Below are 15,978 nucleotides of genomic sequence, written 5' to 3'. Positions count from 1 at the left end.
GGGAGGGAGGGAGGGGGAAAACAGGGGAGGGGAGGGGGGGAACTAGGGGTGGGGGGTGGGCGTCTGGCGAGCGTGCTGCTGGAGGTCGCTTAGTGAGGTTCCGGGAGGAAAGCACCCCAGACACGGTGAGTGATTGCGGCTGCCGGGAGGGGAAGGGAATCGAGAGCCTTAGGGAAGAAGGGGAGGGGGCGGGGGCGCTCCTTATGGGCCCCAACCTCAGGCCTCTAGGCTCCAGGTGAGAGTAGGGAGTAGGGGTCTGCAGACCGGGCGGTCGGTCTAGAGACCCGGCTTGTACTTGGGATATGGACAGCGCTCGAGTGGGCTGGGGCTCTGGGGCAGAGGATTCCGCTATTTGGTTTTTAAGTGTGTATGTCGGAGCCCTGACCTGTCATTCGCCAGATTCCCAAGCAAGAGTCGCTGGCCTTCTTGCTGGAACTCTACGCTTCCCTTTCTCCATCTAATTAACGCTCCCTGACTTTCCATTTCGAGGACCTTTGCAATTCCTTTCTCCCCATAGCTCCAGCCTCTAAGCTTTCTGCAAAGCTGTCATTCTAACTAGCCTATATGTCTAGGAGCTAGCGCAAAGGGCCGTCAATCGACAAGCAGTTTCTTAAATACTAACTGTGTGCTAGGCACTGTGCCAATCCCTAGGAATACCAGCACAAAGAATTAAACAGTCTTTGCCTGCTACAAGCTTACAGTCTAATAAGGAAGACAAGTCCATATAAGAATATATGAAGCATAAAAGTTTTGCATAATGTACAAAAGGAAGTATAAGATTCTGTGAGAAGGAAAGTAATAGCAATTGAAGGCTCAGGAAAGGCTTTCTGCAGAAGATAATTCTCAGTTGCAACTTTTTCTTTTTAAAATAAATTTATTCTTTTATTTTTAATATTCATTAAAAATTTTAGTTCCAATTTTTCTCCCTCCCACCTCAAGAAATGTGCTATCAATTATACATGTGAAGTCATTCCATCTTTTTTCCCTGAAAACACCTTCTTTCCCACCATCTCCTTCTGCCCCACACCCATTTGAAAAAGAAAGAAAAACAAAACTCTTGTAACACATGTATAGTCCTGCTGAACAATTAATTTTACACTGACCATGTGTTAAAATATGAGCCTTTGAGGCAGAGGCAAGAAAAAACACAAATCAGATGATCTGTAAGTGAATGACAGGTTGCTTCTCACTACCATACTTTCTCCTCCCTTAATTGGTTGGTTTAATCTCAGGATACAGTTGAAAAAAGAGATTTTCTAACTCGAATCCAGAGGGTTGTTGAAAGGGCTCCTGCATTTATTAAAGTTGAGAACAGAAATAGGGACCTGAACAAGCAGCAGTAAGATCACTCTGCCAAGAGTGAATACAATACTTGAAAGTAGGCCTGACCTGCTGAGAGGGTGGAAACTTAAGCCAAATTCAGTATATATGGCATAATAATTTGTGTCATTCTAAGGTGATCTATAAAATGAAGTGATTCAACCAGGTGATCTCTAAGGTGATCACTAGATCTAGGTTCTAAGTCCTGTGAGCCTATGTATGGCATAAAGAGTGCTAGTTGCTATTATGTTCAAATGGATATTCCAGACATTTGCAGTTTAACAGAATGCTTGATGTTCACCACATAGAGCCAATGGATTTTTAATATAAAAGCCTTGTTAATGCTTAAACAATAATACTTTGTGCTTATATAAGCCCTCTCTTTTACAAGTTGTAAAAAAAATCTTACAGCTTGTATATTAATTTTCCTTTGTCTATGAAATGTAGTTCAAAGTACTGTTAACTCCAAATTTTCGAGCAAAGGTATTTAAAGTAAAGACATACCTAATGTCACTTAGTCATTAATGGAGCCATCATAGGGGTTCCAGTCTAGTATTTATTAGATCGAAAAGTTGAAACACTGTTCTAGCTTACATCCTGATTTCAAATAAAGTTTAATTTTTCTTTGTAGCCCCAGCACCTAATAATAATAATAATTAGTATTTATTTTGCACTTTATGGTTTACAGGTCACTTTACATGTTATCTCATTGGATACTCACAACAACCCTGTGAGGGAGTTGCTATTATTACCCCTATTTTATAAATGAGAAAACTAAAGCTGAGAGAAGTTAACTGACTTGCCTGGAGTCACACAGCTAATAAGTGAGTCAGGATATGAACTCAGGTCTTCCTAATTCCAAGACCACCATTCTATTCATTGTGTCTAACATGAAAAGGGGGCTTAATAAATGCTTGTTGAATGAATAGTCATCCTACTCATGCCTCTCGTCCAGTGGTCTCCACAGTGAGAAGACCAGGCATGATCCCAAAAGAGTCATATCATGACTAATTAACTAATTATGTACCTCTAATTAGAGGGTAAAGGGATGGGTCCATTACATCCCACCTTCCCTCTGCCAGTGTTAAGACATGTCTCCAAAATAATACCTACCCTTAAATCTCAACACCCTTCACCTCCCCAGAGCAATAGACTAAGCCTACCCACTTCAGAGCCTGGCTTCAGGTTCCCCAGGCTACTTATCTAGCCTCTAACAGTGCTGCTGCCCTAACACATTAGCCATACAGGTGCCATTTCAAAAATTGTGATACTATTCCCTCACCTCTTCTCTTCCCTCCCTTTATATCCAGCATACTCACTCTTTCCCCTCATATCATCTTGGACTTTGGACTTTGGGCAGGCCTCTCAGCCCACCTTCCAGGTCAGTGACCAGTGAGTAGGAGCTTGCCCCCATGCCTTTTTCCTTTTGAATGAGACCAAGTGAGTTGCTCAGGAGAAGCAGGCATAGATGCATGGTGACAGATTAACTGTAACTACCCTGTTATTGTTAAGGGTCCCATCATCCTTCCAATCCCTCAAGTTTACAACTATGGCGCTATCTTTGACTTCTTACTCTCCTTACATATCCTATCAGTTGACATATCTTATCATTGCTACTTCCACAGCTCTCTTTTATGTCTTCTCCATTCCCAGAAGACCAAAAACAGAGAAAGAAAATTACAGACCAATCTGCTTCATGAACATAGATGCAAAAATTTTCTCTATTCCCACAGTCACCACAATAGTTCAACTCATCATAACCTCTCCTAGATTACTTTTGGAATTCAGTTTTATTTTATTTTCAATTCCAAATTTTCTCCCTTTATCTTCCTACTCCCCAACCCATTGAGAGGAAACAAAATCCATTAAAATGTATACTCTTACAAAACAAAATCTTGCATTAGTTATATAAGAAAGAAAGGAGGGGGCAACTGGGTGGCTCAGCAGATTAAGAGTAAGGCCCAGAGACGGCAGGTCGTGGGTTCAAATCTGGTCTCAGACATTTCCTAGCTGTGACCCTGGCAAGTCACTTACCCCCCATTTCCTAGCCCTTACCACTATTTTGCCTTAGAATCAATACCCAATATTGGTTTTAAGACGGAAGGTAAGTATTTAAAAAAAAAAGAAAGAAAGGAAAAGAAATATAGAAATTATGCTTTGAGCTGTTCTCTTGAGTCCATCAGTTCTCTAACTGGAGGTAGATAGCATACTTCATCCTGAGTCCTTTAGAATTGTCTCACCTAGACTACTGCAATGGCTTCCTTATTAGTCTCCCCACTTTGCACCCCTTTCCATTATAATGAATTCTCCATATAGCTGTCAAAGTGATTTTCTTAAAGCTCAGGCCTACTCATGTCATTCTCGTACTCAATTAACTCCTTTGGCTTTCTATTGATTCTAGAATCAATTATTTCATACTTATCTCATCCCTTTAATGTTTTTATTTTGTTAAAGTTGTATAATAAGTAAATATACATAAATACATGGAGGTCCTCATAAATGTTTTATGAATGGGGTGGATAATCAAAAAAGTTTGGAGACCTGCTGCTCTAGGAAGATGCTAATCTATGTCTCCATCTTGCTCTCTGACTTTGGACAATCTCCCATTTCCTTTTTCACATATTATTTTTAAACTTTTCATTTCTGCATTTAGAAGTACATATTTATGACTACATTTCCCCCATAAAACCTTTCATATCTTATGTTACTATGATTAGCTCCCATCCTAACTTTCTAGAATTCATTTTTCTGTATTTAATTAGGCATTCCTATAGGCTTATGGGGTGAACCAAATAGCTTGTCTCTAAAACCCCCACAGCCTTTTGTCCGGAATTATTAAAATTAGGATGTAACTTTGTATTTTGAGAAGGACATCTTCCATATAGAATCCATGCCTTTGGAATTCCTGTGTATGTATGCATATATGTATCTATGTGAATATGTTTATATGTATGTAAGTGGAAGCTAAGTGTCATGCTATCTAAAGCAGAATGTTGTACTTGAAGTCAGGAAGGTCTCAGCCTAAATCCTGACATTTTCCAGCAATATTACCTTGGACAAGTAATTTAATTTCTCATAGTCATAGTTTCCTCATGTGTAAAGTGGAGACTAATAGCACCTATCTCGTAGATTGCTGGGGAAATAAAATAAGACAAGCAATGTAAATTGCCTTATAAATCTTAATGCTTCTAGCCATTATGGCCTTTTATAGTGACAGCATGTTTTACACTGTTTATTATATCTTGCAGAATTCTTGTGATTATTATTTTGACAAGGAAGTCCAGGCATAACTTTGTAGAAGTATAACCATTTTAAAAAGTGAACCCCAAACCCAAAGTCTTCCCAAATCTCATGTTAGGATTTCAGCCACAGAACAGCACACTCATATAGTACTTTAATGTTGCAAAGAGCTACGTGAGTTTGTGTGTGTGTGCGTACGTCTCCTATGAATCTCACAACATCCCTCAGAGATAGATACTATTAGTATCACTGTCCTCATTTTATATATAAGGAAACTGAGACTTGGGAAGATTATGTGACTTATCCAGGTATTAAATGTCAGGGGCAAAATTTGGTCATGTTCCAATCCAGCACTCTCTCCACAATGACATGCTTCCCATCCAGAAAGTGTTGTGATAAAAATCTGCAGTAAAGAGAAACTGAAGCAAAAGTTTCTAAGCATGACCAGTTTATTAGCAAAGTTAACAATTCTTTTAATTTTGTGAATTATTTCTATTTTCTGATTTTCTTTTGATTTATCTCAGAGACTTTGGTTTCACCTAATGTATCATCCTTAAGTCTGTTAACAGTCTTTTAAAAAAAAATTATATAGGCAGAGGGGGCCTTTAAAAGTGAGATCCTAAGCTCCTCAGTAGCCAAGGACATATCTGACCATCAGAGTAGCCTTTTATAGAGTTGGAAAGGTAGTAGGTTATATGGAGTAACAAAAATAGTCCAGTGATACAGAATAAACTAAGACTATGAGTGGTCTATAAGAAAGGTAAAGAGGGTGGGCTATACATTTAGTTTAATCATGCTGACTCGCCAGAAGGTATCTCTAGGACCAATAGCAACTGAGAAAACAAAGTTGAACAACATCCTCTGGAAAGTCCCATATCAGATACCACTTAACTCTAGGGAGATCTAGTGCTAAGCAAAACATCTCTTGACTAGGTTGACCCATCTTCTACTCATCTTCTTTATCTCCTTCATGTGACAGGACCAGATTACTATTGAGGCCTATATAATTAATTCCAAATATGATCAATAAATATTCCAGTGATTAACTAAAACTTTTAATCATTAGTCAACCAATAATCTGAATTTCACAAAGAATCTTTAGGAAATCAGTAGGCTGTATTCAGATAATTTCTAGTAAGTAATCATTTCGGAAATACTGTGTTTATTGGAAGTCCTTATTATTGAAATTTTCTTCTATCATTGTATACCATGTGAAGATTTCAAAATATAGCCAAAATGTACTGTTGATGCCACTCTGTAATTCTCTTTCTACACAATCTATATACCTCCTGAGCAAAATAGAAATGTCAATGAGAGACTGGAGTAGCCAAATCTCCATGTCAATAAAATCTGCTTCAGTGGAATGTAAGTTCCTTAAAGACAAGGACCATTTCACATCTTTCCAACCCCTGCCTTTTCAGACTTATAAGCATTTAATAAATGTTGGTTTAAGTGAGTTTTGAATCATGATCACAGTAGGAACTGAACTTAGCTCTTAGATTTGGTGTGACCCATAACTAATAAAACTAATTGTAAGGCGCATCATAAATATAGAATCCCAAACAAAAGTTATATGGCAAGTACTTGAACATGAAATGGCCTCATTACCAACTAATTTAAATTAATAAATATAGTTTATGATCTCCTGTGCTTTCTGAATATCTCTGCGCATCTCTGTTACATATTATGCCAATTTCTCTCTTAAATACATGCTTTAGTATTGACTCTTGCCTATTTGACCACTAGATTATATTACCACAAGGAGCCATTGTGATCAAGTGAGCTTGTACAAGTAACTAGTTATATAACAGGTCAAAATGTGTACCTAATTCTGAATTGCATTTTGAGTATTTCATGGTAATAGATTTTCAATATAAGGCTTTCCATAACTTTCTTTTGAATTATCTCAGAGACTTTGGTCTCACCTAAGATATCATCTTTGACTTTAGTCAGTTAGCAGTCTCTAAAGTTATGTAGGTGGGAACAGTTAGGAGGCTCAATGGATAGAGAGGCAGGTCTGGAGACAGGAAGTCCTGGGTTCAAATTTGACCTCAGACACTTCCTAGCTGTGTGACTCTGGGCAAATCACTTAATTCCAATTGTCTTGTCCTTACCAACCTCAAAACCAATACTTAGTATCAATTCTAAGACAGAAGGTAAGTTTTTTTGTTGTTGTTTTTTTTTTAAGTTATATAGGCAGAGGGGACTAACACCAAGTCCCCTCTGCCTATATAACTTTTTTAAAAAGACTATTAACAGACTAAACTCAAGGATGATACGTTTGGTAAGACCAAAGTCTCCGAGATAAATTAAGATAACTAGATAATAGAAAGAATTCATAATATTAAAAAAAAACACACATGATTACACACCCCTAGACATATAGTGTTTATTAGTAAAGAGAGAAATAAGGTTTCCAGACTTTCTAACTTAAGGAGGATCCGGTCCTGGATTCTAGCCCAACTAGGTGCAGTCCCATCTGTGCTGTAAGTTGCCAGAGATTGCAAGCCAGATAAAAGTTGCCAACTCAGAGAGTCAGACCAGAGGAAGGGCCAGAAGCAAAGAGAACGACTGAGCTTCCCACACTGGCTTTTCAAACCTAAGCTCCTCCCCCTAATCCTTTTCATTGACCAATGGCTTTCATATCTTATGCTGTCTGGCCTTCATGGTGCTGTCAGGTAGTCAGACACATGAATGGACTGGGTTGGAGATTCCCCAGATATATAATTCACACAATCGGTAAATAAACTGAGTGCTACAACCACGATGCCCCAACTCCTTTCGGTAGAATTGAGTATTGATTCTTAAACTGAACAAAGCTAAAAAAGGAAATTATTGATCCTTATTATTAATGTTAGTGACATGCAAATGTTAAAAGAGTTGCAAATAGAATACATTATTTTAAAATAATTTTTCATGTGACGATTAACATTTTTTCTCTCTCACTTCTCTCCTCCCCTTTTAAAAAAGCAAGAAAAACCAAAGTCCTCTTATAAGCCCTATTGCTTGTTTTCAGGATGCTGTTATTTTATAAATTGTTCTCCTAGTTCTGCTCCTTTTACTCAGTATTAGTTCATACAAATCTTCCCAGATTTCTCTGAAAACATCCCTTTCATCATTTCTTATAACAATAGTATTCATTCATTTACCATTCATATACCTAACTAGTATATAACTATATGTGATATATAGTTATATATAGTATATAACATATAACTAGTCCAGCCATTCCCCAATTGATGAATACTCCCTTAGTTTCCAATTCTTTGCCACCTCAAAAAGAACTGCTATGAATATTTTTGTACATATGGGTCCTTTTCCACTTTATTTAATCTTTTGGGGCTCTAGGCCTAATAGCAGAATTGGTGAATCAAAAGGTATGCACAGTTTAAGAGTTTCAAGGGGAATAATTCCAAACTGATTTCCAGAATGGAGGATACAGCAATATTTATAAAAAGATCTATTGTGACCAAGTAGGACATAAAAATGGAATGAAAAGGTGGTTTAATACCACAAAAACTATAATCTTACTAACAAGGAAAAAATAGACTTTATGATCAAATCATTAGATGAAATAAAATCACTTTAATGCAATACTAGATTATGTTTTTAAAAATGTTAATATAGAACTAGAAGGAATTTTCTATGATAAAATATATTTTAAAATCATGAGCTAATAGATATATAATGGAGAAACACTAAAAGAATTCTCATTAAAAATATTTTTTAAATATGCTCTTGCTATTTCTATTTAATATAGCAAATAGGATGAAAAGGGATTAAAAATAAACTGTGGCAATGCAAAGGAGGCTTTCCAAAGAAGTGGGTAGCAACATGGTCCTTTGGAAAGAGTACAAGATTTAGTTAAACAACCTAGGTTTGGATCTCAGCTTTGTCACTCCCTGTTTTAACTTTGGGCAAATAGCTTCAGATTTCTAGGCCTTAATTTCTTCATTTGTAAATAGAAAGGGAAATGGGCTAGATAGCCCTTAAGATCCTTTCCAATCATAAATCTATGATCCCATTATCCTATGAGGTGGGATAGAACTGGGCTATATATAGAATTTCAGTAGCATTGGGGAAAATTTTCCTTATAGGGAAACCCATTGAGCAAAATGTCCACATGAGCATACCAATTTTCACTAGAGGGGTTGTGTAAGAAAACTGAGGAAGAAGAAATCAAATGCTCTTATCACTGTGTCACACTGTCTGCATCTCCATCCATCACCTCCTAGAGCCAGTCAGTAACCAAGTCTTGTCAGTTCTACTTCCACAATTCTCATATCCTCTTCCATTCCCTCAGAGGATCACAGCTCTAGTTCAGACTCTCATCACCTCTCCACAAAACGAGTATAACAGCCACTTTATGACAATTAACTCTAGTTAGTTTTTCACTTGCCTACACTTTTATGATTAAAAATAAAATTTCAAAACAATATAGATTTTTCAGTTTATGTAGAGAAAATTATGATTTCTTTCACCTTCATTTTTTTGTCTGAACCTGTGATTTTACAGTTGAAAATTAGCATCTTACCTGTAATTTATAGTCTCAAGTAATTTGCTTAGAAGGTGTAGCTAGGTAGCACAGCGAATAGAGTGCCAGACCTGGAATTAGGAAGACCTGCATTCAAATGTGACCTCAGACACTGCCTATCAATGTGACCTGGGTCATGTCACTTAACCCCGTTTGCCTAATCCTTGCCTCTCTTCTGTCTTAGAAGATAACAATAATGATTCTAAGACAGAAGGTAAGGATATTTTTTTCGTTTGCTTCGTCACAGAAATTAAGCAACTTGCCCATGGTCATACAGGGAATATGTATCAAAGGCAGGACTTGAACCTAATTTTTTCTGATTCTTGCTTAGTAGACCTCACATTCAAATACCATGATAAGTAGAACTGATGTTAGTTTGGGGGCAAGGGCACCCTCATCGTTTAACATTTGGCTTATATTTTTATAATCCCTTTCTACTGTACAGAATCTCATAGGAGATTTTTATTGACTATGTAAAGGTTTCAGAGAAGGCTACACCACATGAAAAAAAAAGAAGCAACAAAATTCTGGGGGAGCCTCCTCTGGCCTGCTGGTGGCTGCTGCTGCTGCCACGACATCAATCCTAGAACAATGGAGAATGAGGTCAGGCATTCTTAGATCTCATTCCAACAGTATTGTACAGATGTTCCCAGGGCGCAGAAAAGCACTCCTTAACATTTGTCTTACCACAGTAATCTTTTTTAATTGACATAGACTGAAATAAATATTTTTATTTGTGGGAAAGAACTTAACTTTTGTGACAATACATCCTGGGTTGTACAGTGAAAACAAAAAACACTGGATCTGGAATAAAGAATAAATGGTGGAATTCTAGCTTAACCTATAGGACTTCTGGCAAGTTACTTAACTTCTGGAGGCTTTTCCTCATCTGTGAATTGAAGGGATTGGAGTAGGTGACTGATAAAGAAAGTCACTTCCAACTCAATATCTGATCTTATGATCCTACTTTCACTTCTTTCCTCACTCCCTTTACTAGCCATTCCCATTGTTACTGGATTTGTTGGCTTTTGAAATAAGTTTATGTTGACAAATTTCTCAATTACTTTTAAAATTGCTTTTAAAAGCATCTTAAGATGCAGAAAGAGTCAAAAATAATTTTTTACTATTTGGTTAAAGTGATGTATGTTGAAAAACTTAGGGGGCAGCTGAGTAGCTCAGTGGATTGAGAGTCAGGCCTAGAGACGGGAGGTCCGAGGTTCAAATCTGGCCTCAGACACTTCCCAGCTGTGTGACCCTGGGCAAGTCACTTGACCCCCATTGCCCACCCTTAACACTCTTCCACCTATAAGCCAATACACAGAAGTTAAGGGTTTAAAAAAACAAAAAAACAAAAAAAACCTTAAAAGACTATGTAATAGAACTTCACAGTTTCTTGTAGTCCTCCATTGGTCTCCTCTTGAGATATTTGTCATTATTGATGAGTATTGAATTTTTAATAAAAAAGAAAAACATTTTTACAAAATTAAATCAACTTATTAAACTCAGCATTATATGTTTGGTGCTCTCTTGTCCTTTTCTAAAAATGCCTTCAGTACTAAGTTATCAGTGCTATCATTGTAACTAGAAAGAATTGTTTTCTTGAAATGATGTTAAACAATTTCAGTTTAGTTTGTTTTTTTTCTTACCTAAAATATATCAATGCCTGCAAGAAGCCATCAAAACCATGACATTTAGCACAGCTAGTCACCAGCTCTGACAGTCCAGCACAGCAGGTTGTCAGGAGGATGGAAATTCCACACTCAGTTTACCCTATGTGACTCTTTTTCAATGACATTCACTTGCATTGAAACTATTGCAATCAGTTCTGTTACCATAGAAATTTTCTACTATTTATTTTACTTGTTCATTCTAAACTTCTCAGTATTCAATTTTACTCTTGGATTTATGTGGTTGATTTCTGATGGCATTGACACAAGAAATGTGTTTTATTTTCCTTCTACTATTCCAGCATATATCTGACTTTAAGAGAAGCAGATGAGTTTTTATTTATATCTGTCCCCCCCAAAAAATGTTTCTTGAGTTCTAGTTTTTATTACTTCAATCAACTCTAGTAACCAAAATCTTGAGAAGTTGATAGAAAATAGAAAACCACAAATTGTTTCCTGTGCTGTGACATTTTTAGAGAGGAGGTTGACAATTCTTGTGATTGGATTTAGTACTTATTAGGTAGATCTTTTCAAAGTTTTGACCTAAAGTATCTGTCAAGATTCCTCAGTTTTCCATTTTCTACCCTTAACTTATCCATGTCATCGACCTCCATTTTACCTTGGCTGAAGCTTTCAGCACCTGTGATATGTAAAAAATGAACATGAATGTGAATGAATATGAAAAAAAGGAACTCGTCATTCCTTCCCCCCATTAAATATAGTTCTTTAAAGGCAAGAACTTTCATTTTTGTCACTGTATCCCTACCCTCTGGCATGGTAGCTGGCACATAGTAGGTATTTTAAAATGTTAGTTGATTGATTGATGGCTACAGTTTTAATATTGTCTGATTTGGGGCTTCTAAAGATAGGAGAAACACAGCAACAAATTAAGATCTCACATTTATATATTATGAGGCAGCATGGTATATTGGATGGAAAGGAGAGCTTTAAAGCAGGGGTTGGCAACATGGCTCTTTCTGCAGGAGCCATAAAGTCAGTTTTTTTTCAGGCGCTGTTACAGGAGCTGCACTGTGAGCACTGTACGGCTCTCACGAAATTACATTTTAAAAAATGTGGTGTTTATGGCTCTCACGGCCAACGTTTTGCTGACCCTTGGCTTTAAAGTAAGGAAGAGTTTTGCCACTGAAACATAAGGGCTGTGGTACTCTTAGCAAGTCAATTAACTTTTTTTTTAGGCAATACTCTAAGAATAAAGGTGCCCACCTGCATTGGTAAATTCCTCACTTGGAAATTCTCTACACTAAAGAACTCAAGGTATAACTCTATCCTCGTTTATACATCTATCAATAATTAATCTAAAGCCCACAAAGGATACTTGTGACTTGCCCAAAGTTATACAACTAGTAAATGTCAGAACTGGGGCTCAAATCTCAGGTGCTTTCCATTATATCATCATGCTTCTCTGTAAAGTCAAAGATTAGTAATGCTTAGAAATGGTACTGGGAGCTTGTAGTTAAGACAGTTCAGGGGACAGCTGAGTGGCTCAGTGGACTGAGAACCAGGCCTAGAGATGGGAGGTCCTGGATTCAAATCTGGCCTCATATACTTCTTAGCTGTGTGACCCTGGGCAAGTCACTTAACTCCCATTGCCTAGCCCTTACCACTCTTCTCCCTTGGAACCAATACACAATATTGATTCTAAGATGGAAAGTAAGGATTTTAGGAGAAAAAAAAAAAAGACAGTTCAGTGAAAGTCCATGTATAAAGCTAAGCTCCAAATACATGACTTACACATAAAAGGTGACATCAGAGAGGAGCAGAAAGTAAATTATCTTTCAGATGGAAAGGAAAAATAATTATCCAATGTATAATTGATAAAAGGTCAAAAGGTATGAATAGATAGTTTCTGGATGAAGAAATCAAAACTATAACTATGAAAAAATGCTTTAAATAATCACTTATTAAGAAATACAAATCAAAACAACTCTGAGATACCATCTTATACTTATCAGATTAGCTAAAATGACAAATGTTGGAGAGGATGTGGGAAAATGGGGACCCTAATGTACTTTTGGTGGAACTATGAATTAATCCAATAATTTTGGATAACAATCTGGAATTGTACTAAAGGGTTATAAAACTATGTATACCTTTTGATCTAGCAGTACCACTATTTAGTGTATTTCCTAAGGTGATCAGAAAAAAAGGAAAAGAACCTATATGTTCTAAAATATTTATAGCAGCTATTTTCAAAATGGCAAGGAACTGGAAATTGAGGGAATGCCCATCAATTGGGGAATGCCTAAACAAATTGTGGCATATTATTTTTTTTAATATTTTATTTTTTAGAAAAATTTTCCATGGTTACATGATTCATGTTTTTACTTTCCCCTTCACACCCCCTTCACCCACCCCCTTAGCTGACGTGCATTTCCACTGGTTTTAACATGTGTCATCGTTCAAGATTTATTTCCATATTATTGATAGTTGCATTGGTGTGGTCACTTCAAGTCTACATCCCCAATCATGTCTGCCTCAACCCATGTGTTCAAATGCTTGTTTTTCTTCTGTGTTTCCACTCCTGCAGTTCTTCCTCTGAATGTGGGTAACATTCTTTTCCATAAATCCCTCAGAATTGTCCTGGATCATTGCATTGCTGCTAGTACAGAAGTCCATTACATTCGATTGTACCACAGTCTCTGTGTACAATGTTCTTCTGGCTCTGCTCTTTTGACTCTGCATCAGTTCCTGGAAGTCTTTCCAGTTCACATGGAATTCCTCCAATTTATTATTCCTTTGAGCACAATAGTATTCCATCACCAGCATATACCACAATTTGTTCAGCCATTCCCCAATTGAAGGGCATACCCTCGTTTTCCAGTTTTTTGGTGGCATATTATTATGATGAAATATTACTGCACCTAAGAAATGATGGGTAGGTTAATTTTTTTAAAAAACATAAGTATACATCAACCCCCTTGAAAAAATGGTCAAAGGATATGAGCAGGCAGTTCTCAGAGAAAGAAATTAAAACTATCTCTAGTCATATGAAAATATACTCCAGGGGGCAGCTGAATTGCTCAGTGAATTGAGAGCCAGGCCCAGAGACAGGAGGTCCTAGGTTCAAATCTGGCCTCAGACACTTCCCAGCTGTGTGACCCTGAGCAAGTAAAATGAGCAGAACCAGAACAATGTATATAGCAACAGAAATATTATATGATAATCAACTGTGAACTACTAAATTTCAGCAAAGCAAGTTTCCAAGATAACCACAAGGGATTTGTGATGGAAAATGCTATTCACAGCCAAAGAAGAAACTGTTGGAGTCTGATTTGTAATAATTGGATATTCTAGGCAGATCAAAGCATGCCATCTTCCACTTTATTTTCTTCATGAGTTTTTTGTTGTATGTGTGATATATGTTTTCTATCATGACATGAGCAATATGGAATATGCATTGCATGAAAGCACTTGTATAATCTATATCAAACTATTTACCACTTGGTGGGGAGATGGAGAAAATCTGAAAAAATTGTTTCTATGTGTAATTGAAAAAGAAATATTTTTTAAATAACATGGAAAGACCTACATTAAATTATGAAGAGTGAAAGGAGCAGGACCAAGAGAACATTATATATAGTAACAGAAATATTCTTTGAAGAATGACTTGTGTATGTTTACCCACAGAGAAAAAACTGCTAAATAGAAATAAGCAAGACAGTTTTAATATATATATATATCTTTTTGTCAAATAATTCCTTGTCTAGTATACAGAGTGGAGGGAAGTAGTTACCTGGGAATTTTAATGTAAGTAACAAACAAATAATTTTTTAAAGGATCTATGGATAGGGAAAGAGTTCATGATTTCCTTTGCAGCAAGTTTCTCTGATGAGAGTCTCATTTCCAAGATATTTAAAGAATTGATTCAAATTTATAAGAATAAGAACCATTTTCCAGTTAATAAACAGGCAGTTTTCTAATGAAGAAATCCAAGTTATCAATAACCATATGAAAAAATGCTCAAAATCACTGACATTTAGAGATATGCAGATTAAAACAACTGAGAATCTACTTTGCATCCCTTATATTGACAAAGGTGACAAAAATGGAAAAGGGCAAATGTTGGAGGGGCTGTGAAAAAAAAACAGCACTATGGGTGGAGCTATGAATCTGTACAGCCATTCTAGAAAGTAATTTGGAAGTAGGCCCCCAAAGTTACTAAACTTTGAATACCCTTTGACTCAATAGTACTACTACAGGCCTGTCAGCCAGAGTGATCAATAGTGATGGGAAAGGACCCATAAGTACAAAAATATATCAGCTTTTTTATGATGGAAAAGAGCTAGAAACTAAGAGAGTGCCCATCTCTTGTGGAATGGCTGAGTAGATTGTGACACATGAATATAATAAATATTGTTTTGCTAAAAGAAATGATAAAAGGGAGCAGTTAGGTGGCTCAGTAAATAGAAAACCAGACCTGGTGATGAACCCAGGTACTGGGTTTAAATCTGGCCTCAAACACTTCCTAGCTGTGTGACCCTGGGCAAGTCACTTAACCCCCATTGCCTAGTCTTTGCCACTCTTATGCCTTAGAACCAATTCATTGTATTGATTCTAAGACAGAAGGTAAGGGTTAAAAAAAAAAGAAATCATAAAAAGTACAGTTTCAGAGAAACCAGAGAAGACTTTTGTGTGAGCTGTTCCAGAGTGAAGTAAAAAGGACTAGGAAAACAATGTATATACAATAACAACTTTATAAAGACAAATATCTTTAAAAGACTTAAGAACTCAACCAGAAATTTAGTGAGAGAAATCATGGACTTAAAATTAAGACATATTTTTAAAATATGGACAATGCAGTAATTGATTTTGATTGACTATAGAAATTTGTTACAAGGTTTTTTGTTTTATTTTTCAGGAAGTATATTTTTGGGGAAAGATTTTCAGATTTTTGTTCATTGAAAAAAATTTTTTTAAAAGGTGGCCAAGCAAAGGGTAGCAGAGGAATCCAGCTATCCCACAAGTTCTATAGCAAAGACCTAAAACAGCACCAGATTGAAAAACAATTGAGAAATCCAACAAGAAACTACAGTAAATGCTTTCATCTATTATCTCAGTGTTACACAAAAGGATAGCCAGTATTTGAAAGGGGCCTGTCCAGAAAGGCATGAATGAACACAGAGAAAACAAGACAAAAGCCTTTCAGTTTACACTAGATATGTTCCAGGAACATCTAGACTAGAAGAATTCGACAAA

General features: G+C 36.6%; 1 protein-coding gene across 1 annotated transcript in view; it reads right to left on the bottom strand.

The window, feature by feature from the left end:
* BBOF1 (basal body orientation factor 1) overlaps positions 1 to 454 on the bottom strand; it is a 75,694-nt gene extending 75,240 nt beyond the window's left edge. Inside the window, exon 1 of the mRNA XM_044659978.1 lies at positions 386 to 454. The gene's annotated coding sequence lies outside the window, so the exon portion shown is untranslated. The remainder of the gene's footprint in view (positions 1 to 385) is intronic.
* Between the last annotated feature and the right edge of the window lie 15,524 nt (positions 455 to 15,978).

This window comes from Gracilinanus agilis, chromosome 2 (assembly GCF_016433145.1).
Source record: "Gracilinanus agilis isolate LMUSP501 chromosome 2, AgileGrace, whole genome shotgun sequence".
NCBI lineage: Eukaryota > Metazoa > Chordata > Mammalia > Didelphimorphia > Didelphidae > Gracilinanus > Gracilinanus agilis.
This window is presented reverse-complemented; position numbering and strand designations above follow the sequence as displayed.